Source organism: Carassius auratus, unplaced genomic scaffold (genome assembly GCF_003368295.1).
Source record: "Carassius auratus strain Wakin unplaced genomic scaffold, ASM336829v1 scaf_tig00003867, whole genome shotgun sequence".
NCBI classification, from domain to species: domain Eukaryota; kingdom Metazoa; phylum Chordata; class Actinopteri; order Cypriniformes; family Cyprinidae; genus Carassius; species Carassius auratus.
The window spans coordinates 182,555-198,046 of record NW_020523561.1 but is presented as its reverse complement, the minus strand read 5'-3'; the positions used below and the strand labels follow the sequence as shown (position 1 = coordinate 198,046).

Genomic DNA, 15,492 nt, shown 5'->3' with positions numbered 1-15,492 from the left:
CACAATATCATAGAGGCATGTTTGTGGGCTTGATCTCGGGCCATGGCAAACTCCAGCTTCCTGGCAGAATGTTTTACACTGGCAAAAACCACTCTTTTCTTTTCCTAGAAATTCTTCCCGTCCAGTCTTTTTTGTAATTCCATTTAGTGTCCGTGGTTAGTGTGGTGTGAAATTTACACGCTTCACCTTTAAGTATTATTAAAATGCAGGTTCTTATTGCTCCCAGTTGTTTATTTTGTGGTTGAAATTGCTTCGTTTTTGTTGCACACTCTCACGTCAAGTTAACATGTGTCTGTCTCCCATGACAGGACATGGCATTTGCTTATATCCTGTTGGTATTAAAGAAAAGTAAGTTGGTCATATCCTTTAATCTCTCAGGGCTTTAGTGGTTTGACTTTAATTTAATCATTATTAAAGTGGTCTCTATGTTATTCAGTCATTATAGCTTCAGCATAATCCTAGTTTTACTGGGAGGGCTGAGAAATGTTTTCTAAGCTAAATAACTGGTATTATCTGCCAACACAGTGTTTTCAACAATAAGAAAATACAATAAGGGTCCTGAGATTGTTGTCATGTTTGTGTTTGTTGTAGTGGCCTAGTGCACCTGCATCTGCATTACATTAGACTATGCAATATATCAGTATACACCAGTTTGAAACCCTGGACAACATTGTGCTCATGTTGTTATTTCTGTCTGCAGCACTAATTTGTTGACATTAGCATTTAAAATACATAAATATATTGTTTTGAAATCAAATCACTTTCAAACAGAAAATTTAATTGATTCAGAAGCTTCACTGCATCATATCAAAATGCAATATCTGAGATTTGTATTTTTATGTTTTTATAACATGCAGTTTTTTGTAAAATTGCAGTTGTAAGAGACCCACCCATTCCCGAATCTCTTTTTCCCACTGCCTATAGCAGATGCTGCACAATGTACACTGCCGGAGCAAATTAAGTTAAAGTTTCCCTGCACAAGAAGCCTTTAAATGCTGCCATATGCAGGATTGCATGGGAACTTCCTGATGCACACATGCTGCTTTGAACCAGTTCAATTAGGTGTTGAATTTAGGAACTGACGAGAGGTATTAGGATAGAGACCTATTGCAGTCATGCCTGTGAAATTCAGGTAGCCATCCATGCAATAAAAATGTATTTAATTATGTAAGAAACAGTTCTCTGGTTACACTAAGCTAGTTAATGTCCAGTTGAAACTCTTATTCATGCAACGAATCTGATGCGATTATGGTTTTACCAGATAGTAGCTTAAATGAGCTGATTAAGTATAGACTGGTTTTTGGACCATAAGGATAATAGCAGGATTATATTTTGGATGCACAATCATGAACATACACAAACACACAAGTTGAAAATTAATGCAGATTTAAAGCAGCATTTTTCAAAGGTACGGTTTGCAAATGCATCTTTATCTGTTTTGTTTTTCCTGTAATAGAGTGACTGATTCCCCCTGATGGCAGAAAGCAAAAATTACAATGTGTATCTTTGAGTTCTATAAGCCATTTAATTTATTATGGTCGAGAAGATTTTTTTGCTTTGTTGTTTCTTAGATTTAACAGGAAAAGCTTCCAAAGAAAGACTATGCCTATATCTCTCCATTCGAGCATCCAAGAAAATGTCTTTCTCAATAAAAGACTGAAGCGCATGTGTATTTCTTAAAAAAACAAAAACAGAAGGCAGAAGGCAGATATGAGAAACTTATGTTGCGCCTAAATTTTTTTCTTTCACTTTTCAAATTAAGCAATCTGCAGCTTTCTTTTTACCAATTCTAAAATTAAAACTCCTTTGAAAGATGGAAGGATGCTGGAATTCATTGGATTTGTGCTGGCAGAGAAATGCCACATCTGTCCCGTGTATTTAAACCAGAATCATCTTGCATGAATCATGTTTCTTATGCAGAGGTGCACCACGCTAACATGGTTCTATGACAGAATTGCTTGACCTAACATGCGTGTTGACATGGCAGAGCTCCAGTTAAAATGGCTCAGTGATGCTTTTTATTTTATAACACGTGTTTTGTGTGTTGGCATTGTAGGATTACTGGTTATCTCTGCTCTTTAAACGTCTGGTGGGCCCGAGGGTGCTTGCGGTGCACGTCGCAGGTCTCCAGAGGAAACCACGCCCTGGACGGGTGATCCGGGACAAACTCCGCATCTATGCGCACTGCACCAGCTTTCACAAGTAGGTTCTCATTAGACTGCCTGATGTAAGATTTATTCATACAAGTACATCAATTCTGTTCCAAAACCTAGTAAGCTTCATTGGTATCTAAAATAAAACAAAAACATAAAATGCGTTTTTAGGTCTGTCATAAATGACTAATTATATTTTATGGACGTTGTATTTATTGAACATTTTTTAACTTTTACATGAAGCCGGAATTCCCAGGTCATAAAATTATATGCCATAAAATCGTTTATAGGACATTACAAGTTAAAAACAATTATGCATTCACTTGAGGCACATGAACAGGAAAACCCTTCTGCAGAACAGTTAACAAATAAGCAGTTTTTCTATAGGAGACAGACTTCTCATATTAAAGAGGTATCTTTGAAAATAATCTGTTATTTATAAAAAATGCAAAAACGTGCGTGGACAATGTACCAGCTCCTCAAAAGACATCAAATCTGCTTCATCAAATATACTTTGGTTCACCCAAAATTAAAGCCTTGCATCATGTCTGAAATCCAGATTGTTCACAACTGGAGTGAGAACAGAGGTTAATAAAATTTCTCCAACCCCCCCCCCCCCCCCAAAAAAAATATTTAAATGCAGTTTAAAAGTTTGTATAAAATTAAGGAGACATCTTATTTTGTTGCAAGACGAACGGCCTCAGTTGTTACATTCTCCAAACAGGAAGCCAGGATTTTAGATAGCAATTTAATGTCCATATTAAATAAATACACAGGTGTATTTGAAGAGCAGACTTCTGGAGGTTTAGCTTTCTTAATATAAGAGAAATATTAGCTTCTCTCAGAGATTTAGGAAGCTGTCCAATGTTAAACGAGTGATTATTAAAGTGTGCCATTCTTTATAAAATTCACAGGACCTGGCACTTTTCCATTCTGCTTCTTTAAAATTGCCTCCAGTAATTCTTCCTTAGAGAAGAATGAAAATGCTGAGAAGTATACTTGATTATAACTTCCCTGATTTCATTTTAGACCTCCTGTTTATCTAAATGTGTTTCTTGTAATAGAGCTATACCAGTCTTCTCTTTTCTGATTTAAGACAAAACCTTCTTCATTTTTATCGGATTATAAATTCCTTTGACAATCACTTGAAATACCATTGTCATAGGCCTCACTCGAGAAACAGCTGTATATTAACATCAGTGCAGATAGATAAATTCTGATTTAAAAAAAAAAACACTTTCCAGTACTATAGTAAAACACATATAACAAAAAATAAGAAACATGGGAAGCACCCTTTCAGCCATCTCCCAAGCTTGCTGTGAAGAGAGACACAAACTTGTTTCAAAACGCCATTCTTCTTCTTCAGCAAAAGTCATCACACCATAAATCAGGCATCTACAAGGCTGCGCAGTCTGTCTGTTCTTAATACAATGGAAAAGTCTTTCAAAGTATAGGCAAGATCTGCTGTTGAATTACATCATTTCTGAGCAGGCACTTGTTGGGAGTCGAGAACAACTGCCACCTCCTTTGGAGACGTGAACTTCTTGGGGGAAAAATCGTGTAGTGTATTCCAGCCTTTATATTTTTTAAGTATTGCTGTTTATTCCAGGTGCTTACTGATTACTGTGCTTACTGGTGGGTGCCATCGTGCTCTACTTGTCTTGGAAATTATGAAATTAAACATTGATAGGTTGTGGACGGCATCCTTGAACCCGGTTTGGAGCGAAGGAGCAATGGGCTCTTTCCAATTTCAATTTGCCCACCCTTGTGTCCAAGTTCTGGTAATCCAGAATAAATTTTTCTAAGAATTTGAGCAAATTAGAGTCTCCTGTATCTTCAGGTAAGCCAATAATATTGCATCTTTTTCCACAATTCTCCAAGGGCCAAAATTGCTAGCTAATTGCACGGTGCAAACCGTCTTTTGGCATTAAAATAGTATTATCAGGATTTACTGACGCGCAGTGAAGAATTAGTGCTGAAAAGCTGTGGACACAGTAATTTATGCACCTGACTTTATTAAATATGCATTATTTAAGCATTATTTAACGCCCAAAAAAGCACGTCTTGAACTATTTTGCACCTGTGTCAGTAGATCACTCACAGCTGATGAGCATTGGCTCTGCTTTTTTGCGACTACGCTAATTTGTGCTGCGCTTGGTATATTGCATTAGTTGCATTCCAACGTTTTGAACAAAACTATTTAAATATGGCCCAGACTGCATTTAATACGGCTTCACTTCAAATAGAGATAAACATGGTTTGTTCCCACCACAGTGGAATAATGGCTGCAGAGAGCATGAAACCACTGTAATTCAATTTCATACAATCAACCATTTTGGTGCTGTGTTGGGTTGCCACTTGATTGCCCAATGTGAAAATTGGCTCCAGAACAAATTTCTTAGAAATCAGTGAAATGTTGCTGACTTTGTGTTGAGAACATGCTTATGAAACCTTAAACTGCTGTCTAGGTATGCAGCTTGTTAGATTTTGGAACAAAACTTCTGTGTATATAGCAAGTACATCACCATAACAAGATTTGTTTGTGTATAAATTGTCTTTTTTGTTGTTGTTGTACCTGTAGCATTTTTTTCCACACAGATTCCCATCATCTGAGTACGTAGCCATAGTGGAGGATTTTAGGGCTTACCTGCTCATTCTCAAACACATAAATTACACAGTCCAGACAGCCACTCTTTCAGAGTGAGAGCCCATAAAATTTAACAAGTATCAATTGTCAAGTGCGCGGAGTCTCTTTCTGCAGCGTGAGAGGCGCTGAAAGACACCAGAGGCTCAGGCAGGTGAGGGGAGTAGAGCTGCGGGACAAAAGGAAGGTCTGTACCCAGGCCAGATAAAAAGTGCCATCGTTCCCTTTGATGATTATCTATTACCCCAGAATGATGTGAGCGGGACCTGCCGGCTTTTCAGCAGCAGTGTAGGTTTACGGACTACAGATCCCCGTGTCTCAGCTCAGTTACAGCTCTGTGTCTGTGCTGCTACAGGCCCCTGGCTTCAGGATTCCTGCAGGACAGACGATTTTACTGAAAAAGACATGTCCATGTGGGAAAGCTGCTTTGAAATGTACTCATAATGTGAAGGACAGTCAACAAAAACATGAAAGCTTTTTAATAGCAATGTATCTTTTTAAATGCACTACCGTTAAAATGTTTGCCGTCACAAAGATGTTTTTAATACTCAATTTATTTTGGGGGGAAGACAACATTAAAACAGTATATCGAAATATTATTGCAATTAAATTAACCAAATTTATTGTTTAAAAAAATATATATTTATTATATTTTAAAATGTAATTGATATCAATGTTGAAAACAGCTGTGGATTTTAGGATCCTTTAATTAATAGAAAAAGTTCAAAAGAACAGCATTTATTAAAATTATTAGAAATCTTTTGTAACAAAAATTAATTTAATGCACTCTTGCTAAAAAAAAAAAAAAAAAAAAAAAAAATCTTGCTGACCCCAAACTTTAATGGTACTGTAGTCAACACAAATATTATCTTTGTATTTATAATGAAAGCAGTATTTATCTGGCAATAACGGTGAGGATTTAAATTTAGATGACAACATTAAACTGAAGAGAGAAATTTGTTGAACGCAAGTAACAAAACTAGAAATTTCATAATCTGTATAATTAATTGAGTCAAAAGCTAGCAGCATTTACATATTTTGTTAAATAAAAGAAGATTTCTAAATCAAGAAATTGAATTATTAAATCACTACAATGAATCATTTACCACTGAAATGAATCAATGAATCCCTAAAATGAATTGTTGAATCACTTAAATGAATCAGACTATCAAAGGATTCTTAAGCAAGAGACATTTTAAGATTGTTGTTTCTTTTTGCTTGACAGTGAGTGACTTTGCAATATGAGGCATTGCTACTAGTAACTCCCCAACACTGGTTTGTAATTGCATGATTAGGACATTTAAAGCTTTGACATCAAATATGCATTTAAAGCATCTATGAAACTGCACTTGTATTTTCTTCGTTTTAGCATCTTAATTTTTAGTCGAGATGTTTTTTCCGTCAGAAGCTATGAGATGTTCTGACGTTATCCAGTTACAGGTTCTGATACATACAGAAGACAGAGTTTTGGGCCATGTTCAAAATCTCATCACGTTGTGTCTTATCCATCAAACCAAAACCACCACAAACCGAACAAGTAATCTCTTTAAATGCCATGAAACCCAAAACAGCTGGTCTGCAGCAAAAACCTATTCACTAAACGCGTTGCTTTTGCTTTGCCTGTCCAGTGGCAAGGTGGCGTTGACTGTTTTTATTGATGATAGACAGGCCATTTTATTTAAATAAAAATGTTTTTTATTAAAATGGCACTGTTAAATGTCAACGATCATATTATCTAATTCCCAGAATTTCCTCTGTGTGAGTGGAAAAGCGAACAATGTTTCAAAGACTGGGTTTTTTGCAAGACATTCGGGTCTCATTCACTCCAGCCTCTTTCAAGTTTTTCGTTCTATTAGTGGTTGAAATGGCCGGTCAGACAAGTCATGGATATGCTTTCAGTATCTTCACTGATCCATCACAACACCCTTATACAAAACAGGCCTGCTTTTCAGTGCTTTGAGTGGTTTCTTCCTGAGGACCATTCGCTGACATCAAACAAAGGATTCCATGTTTACGTTCCCCATGCGAATGCTGGAGAGGCACATTGTTTCAAAGTCTTGGACAATGTTTATCATTTTTCGATCTATTCGTCTGATCTAATGCGCCCTTCTGGAAAATATCTACCCAAGTTACCAAAGTCTATTAAAACTGAGACACCGCACATGTATCACATGACATGAGAGATGTTTTCATTACACAGTCTCGGGTCTGTCTCGTTCCTCAATTTTTTTCCCTTGAACTCTATTCAGTGTGCGCCAAGGTGTAAAGATGCACATGGCCCGGGTTGCTCACGATTGGTGAGATTACTAACAGGCTTGCTCTGACCGGTGCAGTCGGACTTTTACCACATGTGGTATTCGTGCACTGCAGCTATGTTTTCCTTGCCTTTACCTTAGAATCTTTATTGAATTTTATCATGTTTGCCTAATCGTGTTGCCAGATACTTATCTTCAGTTAATATTCCCTAAAGCTAGCTCTTCAGCGGTATTACCCTGAAAACAAGGAGCAGTACGCTGGAGTCGCTGTAACGTAAGCATGATCATCCAACACATATAAAGCTTGTGTTACCCCAGTGAATTTGGGAGGGGAGCAAATGCTTTTACAGTTGTTATGTGAAAACAATCAGCTCTTTTACATGACGTAGTACTGGGGCCTCTTTTGCTTATATACAGTACTTTATAATTTGGTTATTGTGTACTGAAATTGAATCACATCAGGGTTTGGACCTTTGTAAAATATAACACATTGTGTCTTGTTAAAGGAATTCTGTGAACAGACTCAAAGTTTCTGTCAGTATTACAGTATGTGAGTGAACAACGTATGTGGAATTACAAATGGTAAATGAGGGGAGTTTGATTCATTTTAGCTGCAACGTCTGCCCATATTCTTTCAAATGTGTTGATTTTTTTTTCTTTGTGTTGATTTGTTTGTTTTAGTCACGATTATGTCAGAGGGTCCATAACCATCTACATCATCAACCTGCATCGGTCACGGAAAAAAATCAAGCTGGCGGGGACATTACGAAATAAAACTGTTCACCAATACCTGTTACAGCCCTTCGGCACAGATGGACTTCACTCCATGTAAGTCAATAATCATCCATGACAGCGATTTACTGACAAAAGGAACATAAAATAATAATGCAAAAACATGTTTAATATACTCTACTATATATCATTTTCATTTATATTAAATAAAATAAAAATGAAATAAAATAAAATGTAATATATATTTATATTTTTAGTAACACTGAGTGAAATGACATTCCTATTGGTGGAAGAGTTGCATATTATATTATATTATATTATATTATATTATATTATATTATATTATATTATATTATATTATATTATATTATATTATATTATATTATATTATATTATATTTAGAGCTAGGCAACAATTAATCACATCCAAAAATAACAGCTTTGGTTTATGTAATATATGTGTGTGTACAGTAATGTGTGTGTGTGTGTGTGTGTGTGTGTGTGTGTGTGTCTGTGTAATATATATATAAGACACACACATACAGTATATATATTTTTTAAATATTTGCATGTATTTACATGTATATATTTATATTCATATAATTTATATTATATATATATATATATATATATATATATATATATATATATATATATATATATGCACATAACATTTTTTTTTTTTATATTTACATGCATGTGTGTGTATAATTATATATAATTAATATACACAGTACTAACATATTATGTACACAAAAACTTATTTTGGATGCAATTAATCATTGCCCAGCACTAATTATATTATATTATATTATATTATATTATAAATGTAATATATTAAGAATTATATCAAATATGCTATTACTATATAAATTATTGTACTATACAAAATTGTGTTATATTTAATTATATGAACTTATTATTAGTTACTTCAGCTTTTTTAAGAATGTGGTTTATGCTTCTGTTCTCGGTTTACTATAATAATCAACGTGGCGTGTTGTTGCTTTACTAAACATATTAACTCAGACGGAACAGATAAATCTGCTGCTCTATAACTGTCTACACACACACAGCTGTGCTAACTGTTTTCTGACTAAATATTCAACTCTTCCACAAATGGGGATCCCGTTTCACCAGCACTAACCTAATCATGGAAAGGGTAAAACAGAGACCCGGGTCATAAAAACATGGTCTGTTCATCCCCTCAAACTCTTAAATTGGATTTGAGGATTATCTTGTTGGCGCTCGCTTACTTGATAAAGCCAAAGTACAGCTGAAACAAACACGTCTACATCCTCAACTTCTATCTTGACCCTTGTGGACGTTTTCTTTTTGAATTCTTCTTCTGAATGTGTTTTCAGTTATTGTGTTCCATGTTTTCTATCACATAAATGGTGCCAAGTAGATTCTCAGCTAATGTATTTAAAATGCAACATTTTGTTGGTCTTGGCAGGTTATTTCTAACGACTTGTTCAACCAACAAGACATTAGTCATGAATGAGAAAGTTCACAAATGTGATCACTTAACAAGCATACTCGCTGGTCACAAACACATTTGGCTCTGATGTGATTCACAGATTGTCTGTATTTTCACTCGGCTGTTAAGAAACACATCATATTCTTCACTCAAAGCCGACAAAAACACCAGAGAGTGTTCTGTTTCGAGTTTTCCACTAGAAATAATTTGAAGCCAAGAACAAAACATCAAAACATCCATTAAACATGGACAATCCAATTGATTTAGCGTAATAACATTGTCTTGGTTTATTGAAGCTCAATTCGATCTAAGTGTACAGTGAAATGCAGCTTCCTCCGGGGCAGATGTTGGCAATAGTTTTGTCAGCAGCTTTCAGTTTGAATTTCAACCAGTTTTTGCTCTCCTCTCGGTTTTTTCTCGTTTCATTTTAAGGAACTGTGATCCAGAAGGCCACCTCAGTCTGAACTTAGCGTCTATTATTGGAAGTTAAGCGAGATACTTTGAAAACATGATCGTGGTGTCGATTGGTGAAACAGAAACTCTTTGAATAAGTCTACGCTTAAATCCCTCCGTCCTGCATCAGGACAAAAGAATTGAATGAAGGATACAGAGGAATATTCAGAAGAAGCAGAGAGTAATTACCAGTTATATCACAGCGAGTAATCTATCATAGACCCGTATGAAAACAAACCCATAATCATGTGTGTTTTGATAGACCCATTCCCACGGTTAATAATCATAAACCATATACTTGCTATGCTCAATAATACAGTATTTATAGAAATATGACTTCGTTTTGATTCCAAAGAAACTCGAAAGCCTGCAAATCTGTGGCCATTTTTATTCTGTATCTGTACTTTTTATTATTTTTATTCACATTAAATGCAGTTATAAGGTTAATTAGTCTAGTCCTCCTGCCGTATATTGTGTCTGTGCAGTCAGAAATAGTGAAACATGCTGCGTTCTCGTATCTTCAGAGATGCCCACCGCTCCATATGGGCTGAATCAGTGTGTTCCAGAGCAAATTCAGTGAGTAACATATACACGCAGACTATAAAGTTACTCATGACACATTCCAATGCTTAACTCCTCTGTAACGCATATGCAGGGAAATTAACTGCTCATTTTGTGGGGTCACACTTAAACACTCTCAGACAGAGTTGCTCTTTTCAAGGCTAAATTTTCCCTAGTGTTTGGCCAATCTGTCTTTGTCTGTTTTGAATCATATTTCTGTAATTCAAAATGGAAACTAAGAGAGAGAGAGCTGGGTACATACCTGACATTTAACAATTTCTGTGTAAATGTATATATAATGTAATATACTGTATGTATAAAATTATTATTTTAATTATTTAGTTTTATATATATATATATATATATATATATATATATATATATATATATATATATATATATATATATATATAAATTAATACTATGCATTAAATGTATTAAAAGTAACTGTGAAGGCTTTCACATTGTTACAAAAAAGTTGTATTTCAAAGGAATTATGTCACTTGAATATATATATATATATATATATATATATATATATATATATATATATATATATATATATATATATAATATTAAAATAGAAACCAGTTAAGTTATAATAATATTCCACAAAATTTTATATTTTTGATCAAATGCATTTCTTTTTCAAGACTAAGCCTTTTTTAAACATTCTAAAGTGTTCCTGTTTATTTACATTATCTAAACAAAAATCTGTGCATACTGTAGGAACAGCTCTACCGTTACCTGATTTTCTTTCTTTAGGCCTTAAAAGCTATATAATGTAGAAGCTGACCTGAAAATGATCTTTTAAATCTAAAACACAGCGGTGTTGAGAACCTCAGAGCTGGAACTTCTCAAACCATAGCTACTGTGTGATCACGGCTGATGTTTGTGATCTCCCTGTGCCTTGAAGGGTTTGTCTTTTCAGGTCTTTTCATTTCTCAAACACATACCTACGTCTGTAGCCAGAGGTCGTTAGAGCTCCAGAACTATCTGGAGACTTTAATTCAATCTGAATTCTATCCAGAGGAAATGCTGATCTTCCTCTGCAGAAGCCCTGAGCGAAACACCGCTGACTGTGTTCTTACATACTTCTGTCTGCTTTGAACTCCTGAGCATAAATCCTCCCCGGGGTAAAGCTGATTGGGAAGATCAAGCATCCCACCTCACCGCTGCATCTGATGCGTGCCGTCACACTGTGCTTCAGAAGGGCTTCAGGCCCAAAGCATTCTCAGCTTCCTGATCATTTCAGTCTGTGGCACCATAAGATAAGATGAGGTGATGGGTCGGATCATCCAGACGTCTGCTGGAAGTGTAGAACTATAGGAAATGGTCAGGACAGCTTCTTTCTTTACAAAAGTCTCTCCAAACCAAGAGTAGATGCAGGGATTATTTTAACTTTTTTTCTGAAGAATAAATATTTAAACCTTCCTGTGTTAGGAAACAGTGTTAACTTAAAAGATTCATGTTAAAGGGATAATTCACATGAAAAATGAAAATTCTGTCATCATTTACTCACCCTGTTGTTGTTCCAAGTTGTTCCAAACCTGCATGAGATTCTTTCTTCTGTTGAAAATAACAGAAGATATTTTGAAGACTGTTGTTGATGGTAACCATTGTCTTCCTTAGTATTTATTTCCATACTATGTCAATGGCTACCATCAACTGTTGTTGTATCAGAATAGGACACTAACACATAAACTCTTACTTTTTTGTAGTAATAAGTACTACGTATGGTATCCAAATATCAAAATTACCTATTATATTTGCATATTGTACAGAATATTATGCCACAATGCAATGTGACCTTCCATTTCCTTAATGGAGGCACGGAATCAATAAATTACATATAAAATAGTTGTTATTATGCATTATATTTAGCATTAAGTATGTTCAAATAAAATGTAGTTTTATTAAAACAAAAACTTAACAGTCAGGGTACTTTATTTATTTATGCTTTATTTTTTAAAGAAGTTAATACTTTTATTCAGCAAGGATACATACAAAAAAATGTAAAGACATTTATAATGTTACTATATATATATATATAGGGTTTAATGGTTCCCCCAAAAAATAAATACAGCAGCACTGTTTTCAGCATTGATAATAATAATTAATAGCCTATGATTTGAGCAGCAAATCAGCATATTAAAATGATTTCTGAAGGATCATGTGACACTGAGGACTGAAGTAATGACACTGAAAGGGTCAGCTTTACAGAAATAAATAAATCGATGAAAACAGAAAACAGTTTAATACTTGAGATATTACCATTTTTACAGTATTTTTGATCAAGTAAATGCAACCTTGGTGAGCAAGAAATTTTTTTAAAATCGTACAAATCCCAAACATTTGTAGAGTTGTGTGTGGCATCCAGCTGTTCCAAACACTCTCAAATCGGGTTGTTTGTGTTTTCTATAAGGTTGGTTATGCAGCTGTAGCGCCCCCTAGCGCGGGATCAGAGAATTAATTTACTGTTATTGGAGACTCTAACTGAGTCCTACAACCAGCTACTTTTATCTAAAATAATACTTGGACTGATATTTGATTTCAAATGAACTTATTTATATATCTAAAAGCCCATTACAGTTCTCACATTGATATACTGATATAAATCTTTGCTCCGCAGGTCTGTGCAGCTGAACGGAGAGCCCTTGCATATGGTGGACAATGAGACGTTCCCTGAGCTGAAGCCACGGACACTCAGGGCAGGAAGAACGATAGCCATGCCACCTGTATCCATCGGCTTCTACGTGATCAAGAATATTAATGCATACGCCTGCCGCAGATAACACACACTGACCGACCTCAGACCATCCTCGTGGCCGTCTCCTCTTTTTATAAGCCCACAGAGACGTGGAAGAGACTCCTTGGTTCAAGCAAGGGTTGCACTGAATGCTTCCAACAACATTTCTCCTCTTTTTTTAACCACAAGAAAAGCTTGACTTGTGGAAAGTGAATGTATTTTGGTTGCCCTTTTTTTGTCACTTTCGGTTGCAGGAGTGTAATGCTTCATGGAGAGCTTTGTAATCCGATGTTGAAGACCAGCGTAAGCTATGAACCCAGTGCCAACGTGCGGTTCAGATGCGGCACGACCATTATGAAGTAGATCGATCAGAATCGGACCGTTTTCACATTTTCTGCGGTCATTTTGTGGGGAAATCTGTGCAATGGGTTTGAACATGGTAAAATGTGTTAAACAGATATGACAGCACTACATTCTCATTGGTAGCTAGGAACATTATCAGATCAGCCAAAATATTCGAATGATGAAAATGCACAGGACGCAAGCGACAGCCGTTTCAATTCTCCGGAGTTCTGTGGGTGCGGATTCTGTGTGGGCCTGTCTGTCAGCTTAATGTGATTTAGCCGAGTAGGACGTGTTCCTGGATCAACATCCTTGTTGGTTCTTAAACAACATTCCAGCTTGACAGCCAATCCGATTTTAGGGTTAGATTTGGGGGGCTTGAATATTGTTCTTTCAACCAATCATTTTGAAGGTAGGTCATGCTTAGGGTTGCAAGTCTTAGAACTATGCTTGCTGTGTCAGGACAGAGAAAAGAGGTTTATCCTGCTAAATCACATCGTGCAAATAACAGTTTGATCTGAATTACATCTCTTTTGTGTGCTTTTTTAGATTCTGGGGTCTAAAGCCACGTAAAAGGCACACGGCCAAATCTTGATCCGTAATCTTTCTTTTTCATCGAAGGACAGAAAATATAACCTCCTTTTAAAGCCAACTTTATAACTTTTAACACTGACCCATGGCCTAAAAAACAGCTTGCAGTCTTGGGTTCTCTGTCCCATTTTTATTTTTTTGTTTTTTTTTAGTTGCTGCTTTATCATTTCAAACTGTACAACGATGAAGGTACTACAGAAAGATATATAGATATTTACTAAAACATCCTTATATTTTATTGCTAAATTAGAAAGGATTAACATAACACACAATCTTTATGCAATCTTCATCGATTCTCTGAGAAATACTGCCTTATATTTATGATGTTTACATGTTTGATTTCCCATTGCTCAGACTCCTTTGAAGCTGTAAGGAAAGAGTAGGGAGTTTTTGAAGGCATCGTTTTGCTTTATGAAGAACTGTGTATCATAAAGTTGTTGCAGAGCTCAGGAAATTAGCTTGTCCGTTAGCATCATGTTCAAAGCTATTTTTTTTTTTTTTTTTTGCTATAACATTGTGAACCTGAGCTTAGTTTTCCAGATTTCTTCTGCTATATTATTAATACTGGGGCCCTGGAAGGTGTTAGACAATTAAGTCACACTTAAAATTGTATTACTTTTACACATTATATCAGTTCAAGTGGTAGTTATTTTTCAAGCAATGCATTTCACAAAATTAAATTTGTCAGGTGATTTAAAAATGGCAAAGACAAGTATCATACATTCTGAAAAATTCCCATTTGGCTTGATATTTTGTCTTTTTTTAATATTTGTTTTTGAAAACATTTTAAGTGTCACCAAATTGTGCATATACTTTCAGGGCCACTATAAATCCCATGTACAGCGATTCATTTTTGCTGCTAGCTGCCTTAATTAAAATTAAGCATATGTTTTTGTACAGGTACAAACTTTTTATATTAATAAATGTACATACAATTGGTTTTCGATTTAAACTGTGTGCTTCCTTGCTCTATAAATATTATTTATATAAATGTATATGTGTGGTTATGAGTGTGTTTGTGTGTATATATATAAACAGTTGACTTTCGTCCACATTGGCAGATAATTATATTGTACTTTTTGTAAAACATACAGCAGAGACTGATTTAAATGTTTAGCAATGAAACTGCCCTTTGAATTTCAAATGTATTTCATTGCTCACAGTATGCACATTTGTGTATCACAATGTTTTACATTGTATATTCTTTGGTCACTCAGTCACAATGCAAAAAAATAAAAAATAAAAAAATAGATATATTTATATAGTGATTCAGCTTTCAAACGGATTTTGTGAATTCTATAAAAAGTCTTTTTTTTTTCCCCTCCTCGGGCTTGGTTATGACAGCGGTTTGATTTTCCAGGGTCAATAATTCTGTCAGCATCATAGTATTTCCTTAGATTTGGAAGACTCTGTTGTGATTTTAGAGATTTATACGGTCTTTGATTTGTATAATGACACTTTCACAAGCTATTTTCCTCCTTGAATGTGTTTATTGCAGATTTAGAGTTGTTAATATTTTTTGCAGTTAAAGAGCAT

At 35.1% G+C, this 15,492-nt stretch overlaps 1 long non-coding RNA gene across 1 annotated transcript; it reads left to right on the top strand.

The window, feature by feature from the left end:
* The first annotated feature begins 1,777 nt into the window (after positions 1-1,777).
* On the top strand, positions 1,778-15,481 carry LOC113070414 (uncharacterized). The gene is made up of 3 exons (XR_003279924.1): positions 1,778-2,202; positions 7,734-7,880; positions 12,907-15,481. It is a non-coding gene; the product is annotated as an uncharacterized LOC113070414 (long non-coding RNA).
* Positions 15,482-15,492: the final 11 nt, after the last annotated feature.